The sequence below is a fragment of the Triturus cristatus genome, chromosome 7 (assembly GCF_964204655.1).
Source record: "Triturus cristatus chromosome 7, aTriCri1.1, whole genome shotgun sequence".
Classification (NCBI taxonomy): Eukaryota; Metazoa; Chordata; class Amphibia; order Caudata; family Salamandridae; genus Triturus; species Triturus cristatus.
In genome coordinates this window covers 1,367,798,080-1,367,813,209 of record NC_140590.1, presented here as the reverse complement: position 1 = coordinate 1,367,813,209, position 15,130 = coordinate 1,367,798,080, and positions in this window count along the sequence as shown.

Below are 15,130 nucleotides of genomic sequence, written 5' to 3'. Positions count from 1 at the left end.
GTGACCCACAGCCTTTCCTGATATTAGGAGCAGTCCCCCTTCCTGTCTCCTCTCCTTTTTCTGCAGAAAGACAGGTGGAAAAAATTGGAGCAGCCCAGAAAATGTGCCCACCTTTGCCAACCCCACCCCTCAGGTGGGGGAGGCGAGGTAAATCCCACTCATCAGTGCCCACCATCTTGCAGATGGCAGGCACTCTCCAATCAGGATTAAGGATTGTGCCCACTCCCCCACATGGGGTGAACACGACAAGTGTGTGGTCACTCTAATTCCAGTAGCCCATAGGCTACTGACCTTGACACCCCTAAAACACCCCTCAAATACAGTATTTAGGAGGCAGCCCTGAACCAAGAAGACGGACTCCTACAACATATGAAGAAGAAGGATGAAAGAAGACTCCAGAGACAGCTGAGAAGAACTGACTTGACCCCAGCCCTACCAGCCCATCTGCAGTATCCAGAGATCCATGGCCAAAAGTCTCCTTGTCCTGCAGCCAGCGACCTCCAGAACCCCTGGGAGGACTGACTGCCTTCAACAAAGACCAGATCTCATGTGAACAGCAGATCTGTTCAAAAGAAACCCCCAAGACAGACTCAGAGCCTGCTGAGGACAAAGAAACATGATTTCTGGAACCACCACTGCACCCAACACCTACTGCCCAATCCGGGTGGCCCACTGGTCTCAGTGAGGTCCCCCAGCATTCCAGAGTCCGAGTCCACCGTGGGTTGACCCCTCCAGGACTCACCAATGTTGCCTGCAGCCTCTGCACGGAGACTCCCCGAACCGCGTGTTGCCCGGTAAGGTGAAATCCGACCTTAAATACACCCCTGCATCCGGCCGCCCTGCACCCTGGAGAAGAGAACCCGAGGTGCACCTACGTCCCTGAGCCCTCCAACTTACCTGCCCAGCTGTTGGTTCCTCCTAGAAGTCTTCCTGGACCAAGCCTGCAGCCAAAGTCCTAAACTGGCAGCTCCCATTGAAAACAATGAGCCACAACAGCACCCTGCACCCAGCCGCCCATACCCCACTGCAGGTGCACCTTGTGTGCTAACTCAGATCCCCCTTTGCCCTGAGCCTAACACCAGGAGCTTTGCACCCACAACCTTGTGGCCTGCTCATGAGCAGCCACCAACCGGAGGCCCCCATTGGATAACATTTGGCCTCAGCACTCTGCACCTTGCCACCCTAGTGCAGCTGAGGGTGTTCTGAGAGTGCATCCTCAACCCTGGGGGAACCCTGGTTCTAACCAGAATACCAACTCCCACAAATAAGTACTTACCTGCAAACCGTTAAATTCATCTCCTTTCATAGCATTAACTGCTTTTCCTTGAAAATTCTTCTAAGTCTGGAGTTGGTTTCCTTCCATCGCATGAACTGCTTTTGCTTGAAACTTTTTCTAAGTCTGGAGTTAGTTTGTATGAAACATTGAACAACTGCAAATGTACTAAAAGTGAATTACTTACCTTTTGTCTAGGAAATATCTCAGTGTGATATTTATGCAAAAGAAACAATTGATGCCCGGAATGCTGGACAATGCAAACATTCAACCTCAGTCACAAGGATCTGGGTTTAATTCATTATTCTTTTGCTCACCACACCACCCCAGTGTGGACCCAGCCATAGGCAAATCAGTCTTGACCCTGTTCCTTGTGGGAACAGTTCTGCCCGAACTGCAAAGCCAGGTCCTCCCTGGACCGGAAACAAGCATCCTGGGACCGGTTTCAGGGCATCACCCTTCATCAGCCAGGCTAGCTTGAATCCAGTGGTGTAGTGAGCACGGGACCAACGTCTGGGCATACCCTTCCCACTGAGGGCAACATATGCAAAAGAAACAATTGATGGCCGGAATGCTGGGCAATGCAAACATTCACCCCCAGTCACAAGGATCTGGGTTTAATCCATCATTCTTTTGCTCACCACACCCCCCAGTTTGGACCCAGCGATATGCAAATCAGTCTTGACCCTGTTCCTTGTGGGAACAGTCCAGCCTGAACTTCCAAGCCAGGTCCTCCCTGGACGGGAAATCAGCCAGGCTAGCTTGAATCCAGTTGTGTAGTGAGTACGGGACCCACGTCTGGGCATACCCTTCCCACTTAGGGTGACATATGCAAAAGGAACTATTGATGGCCGGAATGCATTGGGCGCAGGGTCAAGACTGAATTGCATATGGCTTGGTCCAAACTGGAATGGCATGGTGAGCAAAAAAACGATGGATTTAGCCCCTGATCTTTGTACTGGGGTGAATTTATGACATTGTTCTGCATTCAGTCCATCAATTGTTCTTTTTGCATTTGTCACCCTGAGTGGGACTGGTATGCCCAGACGTGGGTCCTGTGCTCTCCATGCCACTGGAGTCAAGCTATCCAGTCTGATGAGGGCTGAAAGCCCCAAACCGGTCCTAGGATGCTTGTTTCCAGTCCAGGGAGGACCTGGCCTGGCAGTTCGGGCTGGACTGTTACCATTGGGCGCAGGGTCAAGACTGCTTTACACATGGCTGGGTCCAAACTGGAATGGCATGGTGAGCAAAACAACGATGGATTTAGCCCCTGAACTTTGTACTGGGGTGAATGTATGACATTGTACTGCATTCAATCCATCAATTGTTCTTTTTGCATCAGTGTGATATCGAGGCATATCACACTGATTACCAAAGTAACCTAAAAAGTTATCTGAAAAGTAATGTGCCCAGTAATCCCTAAAGTAACTGAAAAGTAATTTCTGTTGATTTACAGGTAATTCAACCAACTGCATTTGAACCTGCATTCAACTGTAAATCACGGCATGAGATTTTGCAAAGTATTATTTCACTTACCTGCAACAGGCTTGGTTGGTTCCTAGAAACAAAATAACTAAATAATATGTTTGATACAAACAAATTGGTCTGAGTTCAGTCTTTGTGTGTGTGAGACATAATTTCTTTCCTTCGTGTGTACAACAAATGCTTAACACTACCCTCTGATAAAGCCTTACTGCTCACCCACCCTAGCACAAATGGAGAGTATGGTGCTATCTACATTTACCACTGTAAGCCTTTGGGGTACCACTGGACTCTGTGCACAGTATACCTCAATTTGGTATAGTATATACAGAGTCAGCTTTCTACAAACGACATTAATGATGAACATATCCTTGTGACCCAAGTGGTGTATTTGTGAATTTTTCCTAGACTGGACCTCCTAAATTGAGGTCTGTCTGTTGCACTAAGTGAAAAAATGGTCACTCCAAAGGAGCAGAATTGTACTTAGAATTCCCATAATTGGGATGTCTGAAGAGGAGGATGAAATATATAGAGGCTATTTTGATGTAGGTATGGAGGTAGTTTGTCAGCTAAGTAGGACTTTTGTAATTCTCTGGCTGAGCATCTTAAGCTAAGGGTTAAGAACCAACCAGCAGGCCCAGGTTTCTGGGCCTCAACTGATTGGCACTGCTAGTTTGTAGCAAAGATGCCAATGGAGGAGGCCCTTCGAACAATTAGATTTCTAAATGTAGTTTGAGGCACCGTTTCAATGTAAAGGTTCTTTCTGAAAGTGAAGCTGTAACCAAGAACAGTTTTTACAGGTATAGAAAAGGGGAAAATATTTAGAAAGGAGATTTGCTCTTTGGTTATCCTGTCTCTTTAGCTTCATGAAGTCCTTTGGCGCACTATGCATTCTACAGAGTCCTTAAAGGTAATATACCAACCGATAAACCTTAAGTATTCAGATGCAAATATCATGCTGTGGGATGTGGGTTTTAAGTATGTTTTCAGCAGTGTAATCTGTCTCTGCGGTAATTTGCGGTATTTGTGTCTAAGCCTGTTAGTCATGGTGATAAAACATCCCAGGAAGTTAAGCTTTCTTCACTGCTTTAATTTGTGAAAATTGCTGGTCGGAGTACTGCCGGCTGGTAGTCTCGGCCTGTTATCTTCCCAAGCTGAATCAAATGAGCGTTGTTAAATTGGGTAAAATTAATTACAGTTATTAACAGTGGTATAAATTAGTCACTATAATAGCTATATAAGTATGCAAACTTTTTTTTTTATAAAACTTTTATTAGCAAATATTAGTATGTACAATTCTGTCTACTTGCAGTGTTGTAATATGCAGTCATCAGAAGCGAGAGGGGTTAATTGAAAAGTATGTTAAACAACCTATAGGTCTACCAAAGTATTCGACTCATAGCGCAGGGCAGGAACACGCCTGTAGGTTTATGCTCCTGTGGTTAAGCCAATCACCGTTACTCCGAGTGACTGGAAGAATGTTAAAAGGCCCCGATGGCCTCGGTGACAGACTCGGGCATACAAAAGGGACATTGTTCCTCTTCTCATCTGTCCTCAATATAAATATTTGAGAGAAATCTGCTTAAAACCAGTTCTCTTAAAAACTAACAGCAGGACCACAAGTGAGGTCTGTTGCTGTGAAATGCGGCCCAGCCTGAGACCACAAAGTCAGTTTTGAAATGTATGAAGCTGCATTAAAAAAAACACATGAACTGCAGCAGTCCTATGGCCAGATGAAACGGAATCGTGAGTCCTTCGTTGGTTTCCATGGCCTTTGTAGTGGTACTCGCCACAAAATACGCACTTCTGGTTGCTTGAGCATTCATTCTTTGTTAATGACACACGCTTTAAATCCTACTTGTTATTTGTACACTATCTTTGAAAGTTATTTGTTTTAAATAATGAAAATTCTATAAATGAAATTCAACAAAATTTCAACTTGAGAGTTCTTTTGTAACCACTTCATTGTATTATACTCAAGAGGCATGACGGATCTAAAAATGAAGTACAATTGTTATTGCTTGATACAGTAATTGCCATCCTTAATCAGACCGAACTTTAGCTTATCTCTTCTAAAAAATACAGAGGATATCCCCATTTATATATGCCTTAATATTAAAATTTACTTTTTTCACATTTAATTCACACCGAGGAAAATCAGAGTAGTTAGATGAAAAAGCAAGGAATTGGGGAATTGCTCTGATTATTTACCAGTAATAACAGTTACGCCTATTTTTCGTTCTTGGTCCTACAGAAATCAAGTCCATGCACCTCTCCGATGCTGCCCATTTCCATTTTGTCCAACCCGGATACATAAGATAAGATAACTCACTTTCCCTGCCTCAGGGCCCATATCCTGTGGTGGATAGAGGCTCTATGGACAGCCCTTCCAACGCACTTTAGCTAGTATGGGATTAAAAGCGAAGCACCATTTGGAGGAAGGTGTACTGCTGTCACCAGTAGAGCGTCATGGATTGTACAACATTCACACTGCTTTGTGTCTGCTGTATTGAGTCCATTTGTATGTAAGGAGATGGGAGCCATGGGAGTTGACAATTGATCTGCTGAGAGACTAGGGAGCAGATGCACTAAGAATGGATTTGTTAAAAGCCTTCACAATTTGCGCACCAATTCTGTTTTTGCAAACTGGCCTTTGTACTAATAGGTCGGTTCTAAACCCGATTCGTAGTGGCCCGCAATTTGACTTTTCTCATGAATATTAATGAGGTAGGCACAAATTACGACCCAAAATGAACAGCAGCCATCACATGCTTGATGGCAGACCACCATGTCAGTGATTGCTTTAAAAAAAACAATACTTTTGTTTTTAAATGCAGGTCTCAGGGTGGATTTAAAGAGGAGCATTGGTAATGCATCGGTTTCACCTATGTAATGAATAAAGAGGTGCTTTCATCAATCATTGTCTAGAAGAAGGAAAGAGCTCCCTGACAGACAACACAGGAGTGGAGTGGTTGTGGCGCAGTGGCCAGAGCTGCTGACTCGAGAGCTGGGATTCCCCGTTCGAGCCTCAGCGGTGCCCCACAACATCTTGTGATTTTATGCAAATTACTTAATCTCTCCGAGTGATAAATTGTTATATAAATATGCTGCAATAGTAAAAGGCAAACCTTTATGAAAATATAGCTCCACCAAAGCAGATGTTAACAGTATTTCGGCAGCGGAAAACTGATAAGAGAAGCAGTCGAGGAGCAAGCATTGGTAAATGCAGGAAAATATGCTACAGCTAATAGACATGTAGGAAAGGTAAGTGGCATACATAGGAACCAATGAGAAGCCAGGAAAGGGAGGAGGCGGGATGTAAGTCCCTTTTAAATTTATATTAAAAAAATAGATTTATCAAGCACAGCATAAGCGATTTGCAGGGGAACCTAAAAAAAATATATGTTTAACTAACTTTGTTATTATTAGGCAGAGAGGCATGGGACAGAACAGGCTTCTTCGAGCAACACTTCTCAACCTCACACTCAATACAGTGACTGAAATGATTGATTCACAGTGCTGAAGAGACATGAAGCAATTCACAAAATCACTTTGACAGTGTGGTCTCAGACAACCTAGAGCTTTCTGCCACACATATAGGGAATTGGCATGGTACTACAAGAGTTTTCTCCTGCAATGTACTAACCTTATCAACCCCAAGTCATGAGGACAAAGGCTGTTGATGTGGCCCACGAGGGCACAGAGGCACTGTGGCATCAAAATGATTAAGGGCCAGATTTAGATCTTGACGGACGGGCTACTCCATCACAAAGGTTTCGGATAGCCCATCCGCTGACATATAAATCCGATAGGATGTAATGGGATTTATATTTCGGCGGACGGGATATCCATCAACGTTGTGATGCAGTAACCCGTCCATCAAGATCTAAATGAAGCCCTAAATCAGAATGTGTGGTTCCCTTTTGTTGAACATTTTGGTTGAAACAAATTCTCGGTTTAGGCTAGACATACCAAAGTCTGGATAATAATTATGCTCAAGAAACTCTTAAAATGTTCCTTCCTAGTTTGCAGCACTGACTGTCATGATCAAGTGGGCTGTGAGTTAAACAGGCACTCCTTGAGCTAGAATTAGGGCCTTGCATCATTGTTGAGCTGCAGTTCTACTGCAACTGGGATTACCTCAAACTTGAGGGAGTGATGAACAAGGAGAAATAAATGTGGGTGTTCCAATTGTACTGCAAAGATATGGGATGCCTGCAGAAAGATAAAAAACATTCACAATCAGCCTCATCACTATAAGTAGGTAAGTCAACTTTTTATTGTTTTTGATTAATTAAAACCATTACAAAAAATACACTCTGATAAAAGGTTTTGATCGGTTACACATTGTCAAAAGGCACTCTGGAAAAAGTCAAGTGTGTTAAAAAAATACAGATATGTTTCTAAGAACTGAAGAGTTTACATCGTGCACTGGGCCGCATGTTACAATTGTAATAGATTGAAGTATTTTATTCTTTCTACACTTCCTCATGGTCCCACTGGACCTTGCTTAGATGCTACTGCCTCATCACTGGCATAAGCTTTGCTCTCCATGTCTCCTGAACTTGTGCCTGCTCCCTCTGTCATCTTGCAGACACTCACTAACCTGGCTCAACTAACAAGAGAGGAAGCCTACCTGTATTCTGCAATGGCTTTCAATAATGCGGGGAATTCACTTGACATTAAGATTTCACGAGGCAGATCATCACTGTGGAAGCACAAAAAAGTACATAAACTATTTCCAATCATTAGTAGGATATATATGTGAAGGAGGTCTTTCAAGGAGCTGCACTGGAAAGAATTTCCAAAGGCCAAACTCCGAATTGTCGTAAAAAGTGCAAAGCAGCAAGTGGATTCTCTGTCAATATGCAATGCCACTGACATTATTTGTTCATGTATGTGTAGACACTCTGGGCCCGATTCACAAAAGTAATCTGAGACAAAATCCTAACTTTACTACTCCTAAATGCCCTTCTGTGAATACCGAAAGTCGTAAAGTTATGATTTTGTCTCGGATTACTTTTGTGAATCAGGCCCAGTAAATGTATCTCTAATATGGACTTGCATTGCCAGGAATCACATTCCTCATCCCACAGACAAGCTGTGCAAAGCTAAATTCTCGGATTAAATTTTTTTCAGAAGTTTTCCTCTGTTTTGACAGTAAATAAATCATCAACAGATCTCAAAGTAGATTTACCACGTTAGCCGACAAGAACGAAATCGTGGTTCTTCATCGGTTTGGTAAGGGTAAATTACAACACTAAACCACATTTGTGCTTAGAACTATTGTTATGTTATGTTATGTTATGTTAATTTAGTCTTTTATAGCGCACGGCTAATCCATAGAGTGTCCCGGCGCTTTTATTGACAACCTGTGGCAGAGTAACAGAACTCAAATAAAGAAAAGAAAAAAATAAAACAAGCCCAGCAAAAGAGAAAAAGAGTGAATTAAAGGGCAAAAAGCCAAGTTTTAAGGCCCTTCCTAAAAGTCAGCAAATTAATAGTGCTGCGTAATGCCAAAGGCAGAGTATTCCAACACTGTGGCGCCAGCAGCTATTGTTGCTGGAGATGAGGATTGTGTTGCTCTTCTGAACAAAAGCACAAATGGCTCTAGGTGCGAGGTTGCTTGGCTCTTTGGTATTATCAGTCAACATTGTCGGACTTCTATGGGGCTGATTAAATGCTTTTTATAGATGTGAACAAAAAAAAAGCATGGGCAAGTGGCTTGAATTTCAGACAGCGCAGCTCGGAAACAGTGAGCCAGTAATGTCACACACCTCCTATTAGTTTCTCAAAAAGGTCTCTGTTGTCTCCAGCAGATATTTAATGAGAGGGGCATTTGTGGTATTACCTGGCAGAAACAATGTTTGAAATATTTTGTAAGATGGCTGCCAGTAATGATTTCCCGGAACTGACATTTCTAGCATAATATTTCAGGGGACTACTGAATCGGGCTCATTTTCTTTGCTATTCTCATCTTGCAATTCATTGCTTGTTCAGATTTGCCTAGGTGGTCAGTAAATATGGGTTTTTTTGCTACTCAATTTGATTGAGGTTAGCCATAATGTGAGCCAACTGTGAGTTGGGTTCTGGGAGGCAAACCTTGTTTGCTTTTAATCCACCCATCCCTCCCATCATCATGTCCCTGTCAAAACAGCTTAATATGGTTTCTGAGATGCTGCAGGAACATTTCTGTTACACACAAAGCTCTGCACTGTAAGGTTTGCATTTATCTGGAAAATTACAACCTCCCTGGAGACGGCCCAACCCGAAACCTGCTGGAGAACAGCTTGAGATATCTGTTGCAAGAAGATTTTAAGTAAATTTGCGAACCTGCAATTGAACAAAGTACAAAATAGGAAACAGCTCAGTTATGAAAAACTTTGTGTGTGATGTGGACAGAGGGATGGATAACCACAGTGCCAGGAGCCTTTCAAGCTCGCCTTGGGCTGTGGAGCTTAAATTATAAATGCAGCAACTTTAGACGTTAAATAATTGGAGATGAGGATACATAAGAAGGTATTATAGCCTACTGGATTACAAGAGAATTTAGGTACTCCTAACAGAAACATTATATGCCCTTAGAAGAGTGACCACTTTACAATAGTGCTAAAGTGAAAGTAAGTTCAAGATTAACAAGGAAGACTGAAAGATTGAAGCATCGACTATCCACTTGAGCGAATGTCATTTCAGGTATATGTACCAACCGATTACAACACATTTTTCATAGTTTTTTCCTGGGGTCCCACTCGATCCCTGGTAGTGTGAGCTGCAATGCACTGTCCAGTCCAGGTAGTGCTAATGTTCCAATTGACTGAGCAAGAGCTCATGTTATTTTTTCTTTCTTTCTTTGTTTTATACTGAGCAATTAAATCAAGCACCCAAATGGTACTTTGTCAGGAAGTACCGAGGGCTGATTCACAAAGGTTACATACACTTAACTATGGCATGAGATTACTACTTTTGGAAATTCAGAAAGTGTAAAATGTTGACAAAAGTGTAAGTTACATGTCTTCACCTCCAGAGTGAAGCAATTGGATTACTCTTATGTGAGAGGGTGGCGTCCCTCCCTAAACTCCTCTCTGTCCCTCCCTGAACCCCACTAATTCCTCCTAATCCCATCCCCTTTTGTTGGCCCCTTTTCCCATCCTCTTCCTTTATCATTCCAACATTTACTATTGAAACGTATACTTACGTGTTTGGCAACCCTGCAGTCAGGCTAGAACCCTCCTTGGCAGAGGCATTAAACTACAACCTCAGTATGAGAATTTCAATTTGTTTTTGTAGTACGTTTTGTAGTACTACAAAACATACTACAAAGTGCTGTTTGTGAATGAAGCCCTATATGTATTCACAGGAGAGTGGAACATGACACAGCAGTTATGTATATGTAGGTGGTAAACCTGTAATACTCTTCTACACATTCCTACATGCTTTTGGGAATTGGCCACTTACATCTAAAATAGAACTAGAATTGAAAAAATTAAGGAAATATTCATATCTGTTTAGTACTAATACAAAGAACTGTGCTCACTTTTCACTTTTACCAATAATGAGCTTGAAATTTCGGCGCTGATTGACAAACTCATGTAACAGTACGTAAAAGAATACTCCTGTAGTAATACTTTCCGTACTCATAGAAACTTTTTGTGAATGTGGCCCAATTTCTTTAACCTCCATATTTGGGTGGGGAAAAGTTACTGTTTCTAGAAAAGAAAGGAAAGTAATCATAAAGAAAGAAAGGGCCACAAAAACAAAAGGAAAAAAGGAAAAAGAAAGAGAGGGATAAAAGGAAAAAAAGCGGAATATATAAATCACGTATCCTGGTTGAAACTACTGTGTGCTAAGCTGGACATTGTCTGCCACAGTGTCATCAAAAGGGACCTACCCCGAAGGAGAAATTTATATTGTTGTATTAGCACTATGAGCACCCAATTATCAATGCCACTGGCTCATTCAAACCTCTTGTGTTTTTGCCACGTAAGCGGCAATCCAATACCATTCACAAACCGCATCTATTGTTACAGTCTGTGTGAATGAAAACTCCTATGTGTCTATGTGTTTCCCTTAAATAGTGTGCTGTGAAGAGCTGCTAATGTAAAATCATAAAGGACAGGAAAAATGTGAAAGGCAGGCAGTGCCTCACGGAAGTAGCCCCAACGAGGTTGTGTAGACAGGTACTCGCCTACTACCTCACGTTCTCATCATAGGCTGCTGCCGCCAAAACAGAAAAGAAGGAGTGCTGGAAACCTCATGCTAATCCTAATGACTAGTGTCTAGTAAAAACTCATATCGTGACATGTGTCTATATTCGAAGAAAAGAAGGGGAGTGTCGACCCAAAAGCAGGAAGACTGAGTCTGATCAGGACCCAAGTCGCTCCGATTAAAACCGAGCAGTGCTACACTGGCTATGTGAAACTTTATTCTATGCTGTGTAACTGCTCATTAAAACCAACATGTTTCGTTGCCTGATTAGATTTAACGGCAACTTCTTCAGGGCTAGGGTCAACTGGCCTCTCTGCGTCGCTAGTTCAGACCAGCGATTTGTCTATCAGCACCTGGGGGAAACACAATTAAAACACACACTCAGTTTGACGCCCATATGGTTCATATGGGTCCTTCACAAGTACATGAAAGCGATTGCTCATACAAGTCGGTGCCTGCAACACATCTGACGTTCATATTTACCATCAAAGATGATGTCTGTCAGCATACCTGAACCTTTGGTATGTGTGGATGTATGTGATATCATAAAAACCTGGACTGCTTGCCCAACGGCCGCGGAATCACGTTTCTAGAAAGGCACAAAGATACATACAGTAGTTAAACATCTCAATTAGGACTATACAGTCTCATCTACTCATGTGTCTGTTGTCCACTCTATTAAAAACCAATTGTTTCAATACTCCAGAAATACACAGGTGATGCCAGCGTTACGTTATTGCCCCGGTTTGTATTATCACTTCAGTACATATTCTATACCATTGCGCGTCCTAAAATATGATACCGGCTAACAGCGCTGCTCTACGTGTATTGCTAGTGCTTCAACTGCCTAACTATTAGATAGACGAGACCCCCCAGTACCAGACGGTCCTTCAGTTGTACCTTACCGCCATCTAGCTCAGGATTGGGGCTGCATCTATCAGTAGTGTCTACGGGGCATGAGGATTGCCTGATCAGTGTGTCACCTCATTGCGATCTTACCTCGTCAGCCTTGCAGTACGGACGTGGCTCATCCTCCATCACGGACTGAAAGGCTACTTCCTGCTTAAATGCATATCGCGCGCTGTCATATGCGCATGCGTAGTTGTTTAATGAAGGAGATGGCGGCCATATTGTGTAAACCACTCGCGCTTCCTCAACTGCACCTAGTATCTCCACCCCATACCTCTGGTTATGTCAAAAATAAGATATAATTTACTCTTTGAAGCCCAAACTAATGTTACAAAGACTGAGGGCGACGCTTATATGAATGAACTGAATTGTTTATTTTAACTTGTGTGTGCATCGACCTCAGCCATATATGACTGTAACATAAGGGCTGCTAAGAAGGTGTTTAAATACACGGGAATCTCTGTCCCCGTATACTGCGCCCATCTGCTCATATATAAACCCCTGGCGTGTATACTACGGCGGGAAGGTTGTTCTGTGTGTACGTAAGCGTAAGTCATGTGTAGATCTACAATTTGGGACTCTATAATGTGGGCTGATCAAAGAATGTTTAAATGCTTGGGAAACCCTATCCCGCTAATCTCTGCCCATCTGCTCTTATATGGACCCCGGGCATGTATGCTACAATGAAGAAATTGTTCCCCAACAAAGGCCATGGGTATACTGCCTTACTGTGCCACCTTACCCCACTCAATGAAATCATTGAGACCCTGTTGGTCTGCTTTCTCTTGGAAAATCCAACGAGCCTCCTTAGTCGATAGCCTGGCTTCCATGTTATAGGTGTCGCCAAACACTCGCTCCAATACCACCCAAGGTAGATCTCTGGGGCTATGTCCGGCCACCAGGAAATGCTGGACCAACTTGGTGGTCAGTTTGCCCACCCTGATGGTACTAAGGTGTTCCTGTACTCTGATCTTTACTTTACGTGTGGTGAGACCGATGTACTGGAGACCACAGGGACACGTCAGTCTGTAGATGACATTATTCGTGTTGCAGTTACTGAATGTGTTCAAGTGCCAGGTCTTGCCACCTACCAAAGTGACACTTTTAGTTGGAGTGGTGAGTTCGCACACTGTACATCCGCCGCATTGATAGTGTCCAGGCGGGATGCCAGTATCCTTGTTCTTATGCTGGGGTCGTGAGTGCACTAGGCGGTCACGTAGATTGGTAGACCGCTTAAAGGCAAATCGTGGTTGTGGCATCGTCATAGTTGGAGTGTTCAACAGGGGCCAATGTTTCCTGATCACTTGTCTAACTTTGGTGGACAAAGGGCCAAAGGTTGTGACCACCGGAATGCAATCCCCTTTGGTTTTAGGTGTTCTCTCCAAGAGAGCAGCTCTGGGAGTATTCAAGGCTCGTTTCCTTGCTTGTTTGATTATCTTAGTGGGGTATGATCGTTCCTCCAATTTGCAAGACAGGGCATTAGTTTGTGTAACAAACTCCTCTGTGGATGAACAGTTCCTGCGGTACCGCAAGAACTGTCCTACGGGCAGGTTATCTCTCAAGGCCCTGGGGTGGTAGGATCTATAGTGCAGCAGGGAATTCTTGTCAGTTGGTTTCTGATGGACATTAGTGACAAGTTTATGATTTTCCGCCCTGATGTATAAATCCAAGTATGTGGCAACTGTATTACTGATGGTCCATGTGAATTTAAGACATTCCTCTAGGCTATTGAGACACAAGAGGAATCCGTCCAGGTCAGTCCTGGATCCCGTCCATATGCACAAAACATCGTCAATATATCGCCTCCAGAGGACAATGTTCCTCTGGAAGGGATTATTGCGATGCAGGACGTGGCCGGTCTCAAATTGGCCCACGTAAATACAAGCCAGACTGGGGGCAAATGTAGCCCCCATAGAAGTCCCGGACACTTGCAGGTATAACTGGTCTTTGTAGGCAAAAAAAATTCTTGTAAGAGCCAGTTCAACACATTGGAGCACAAATGTTTGTGGGACGTCATAGAACCATTCACATTCCCCCAGGGCGCGTGCTGCTACCACCAGCCTGGCTTCCTGGGGGATGCTCGTGTATAACGATTCTATATCAATCGTGACAAGGAATTGATGTTGAGGGTCATACTCAATATCATGTAAGATCCTTAAAACATCGGTAGTGTCCTGTACGTATGATGGTTGGGTGATCACACATTCCCTCAGAAAAAAATCGGCATACTGGGACAATGGTTCCAAAACAGATTGAATCCCCGAGACAATAGGACGTCCCGGGGGGGGCCTCTGCGCTTTATGGATCTTCGGAACAATATAGAAAGCCGGGATCCTAGGCTTCTCATTTATCAAAAAGTCTGCTTCCTTTGCCGTCAACCATTTCTTTTCTTTGGCTTCAGCGACCATTTTATAGATGGTCGTCTGCAAGTTTTTAGTGGGGTCTCTCATCAAGGGTTGATAATTTTGGCGCACGTCTAGTAGCCTGGCCACCTCGGTTTCGTAGTCTGCAGTGTTTAATACTACCACTGCTCCGCCCTTATCAGCAGGCTTGATGGTGATATTGCTATTCTGCTGGAGGGATTGTACTGCTAGCCAATCAGCCTGTGTCATGTTACTCCGGCTGTAGCTATGCTGTTGTTCTTCCAGAGTGGTGATGTCCTGCATCACTTTCTGTTCAAAGACAAGGACCTCAGGGCCAATGGAATGAGTGGGAGGACAGAATTGCGATGGTCGTCGCAGGTTGGTAGAGAAAACCGATGGGGCCTCAACTTCCTTCCCCTCAAAAATAAATTTGAGTTTGATTTTCCTCATAAGACCGTGTAATTCACCCCGAAGTTTGAAGCTGTCATGTTTGGGGGTCGGGACGTACCCCAGACCCTTGTTCAGAACCCTATGCTCATCAGCTGTTAAGACGTGAGATGATAGATTGACCACAATATCATTCTCCTTTCTGATTATAGGGGTGTTCTGCCCCTGCTGCGTGTGATTCTGGGTGAGAAATTCTGCCATTGTGAGTTGTTGTTGTGGCGTGCTCTGCCTCTGCCCCTGCCCCTGTGGCTGATCCCTCTCTGATCCGGGGGGCGTTGTTCTAAAAAATTCCTCAACATGACACCTAGATCTTCATTGGACCTATCTGTGGTGTTAAACCTAACTCTCTGATTAGAGGTAGGGATGGAACTGGAGGTGGAAGGTTGTCCATTGGTATCATCTTCCTCGCTGCTCGTATTGTCAAACGTCCAATTATTGAACGTACGTTTAC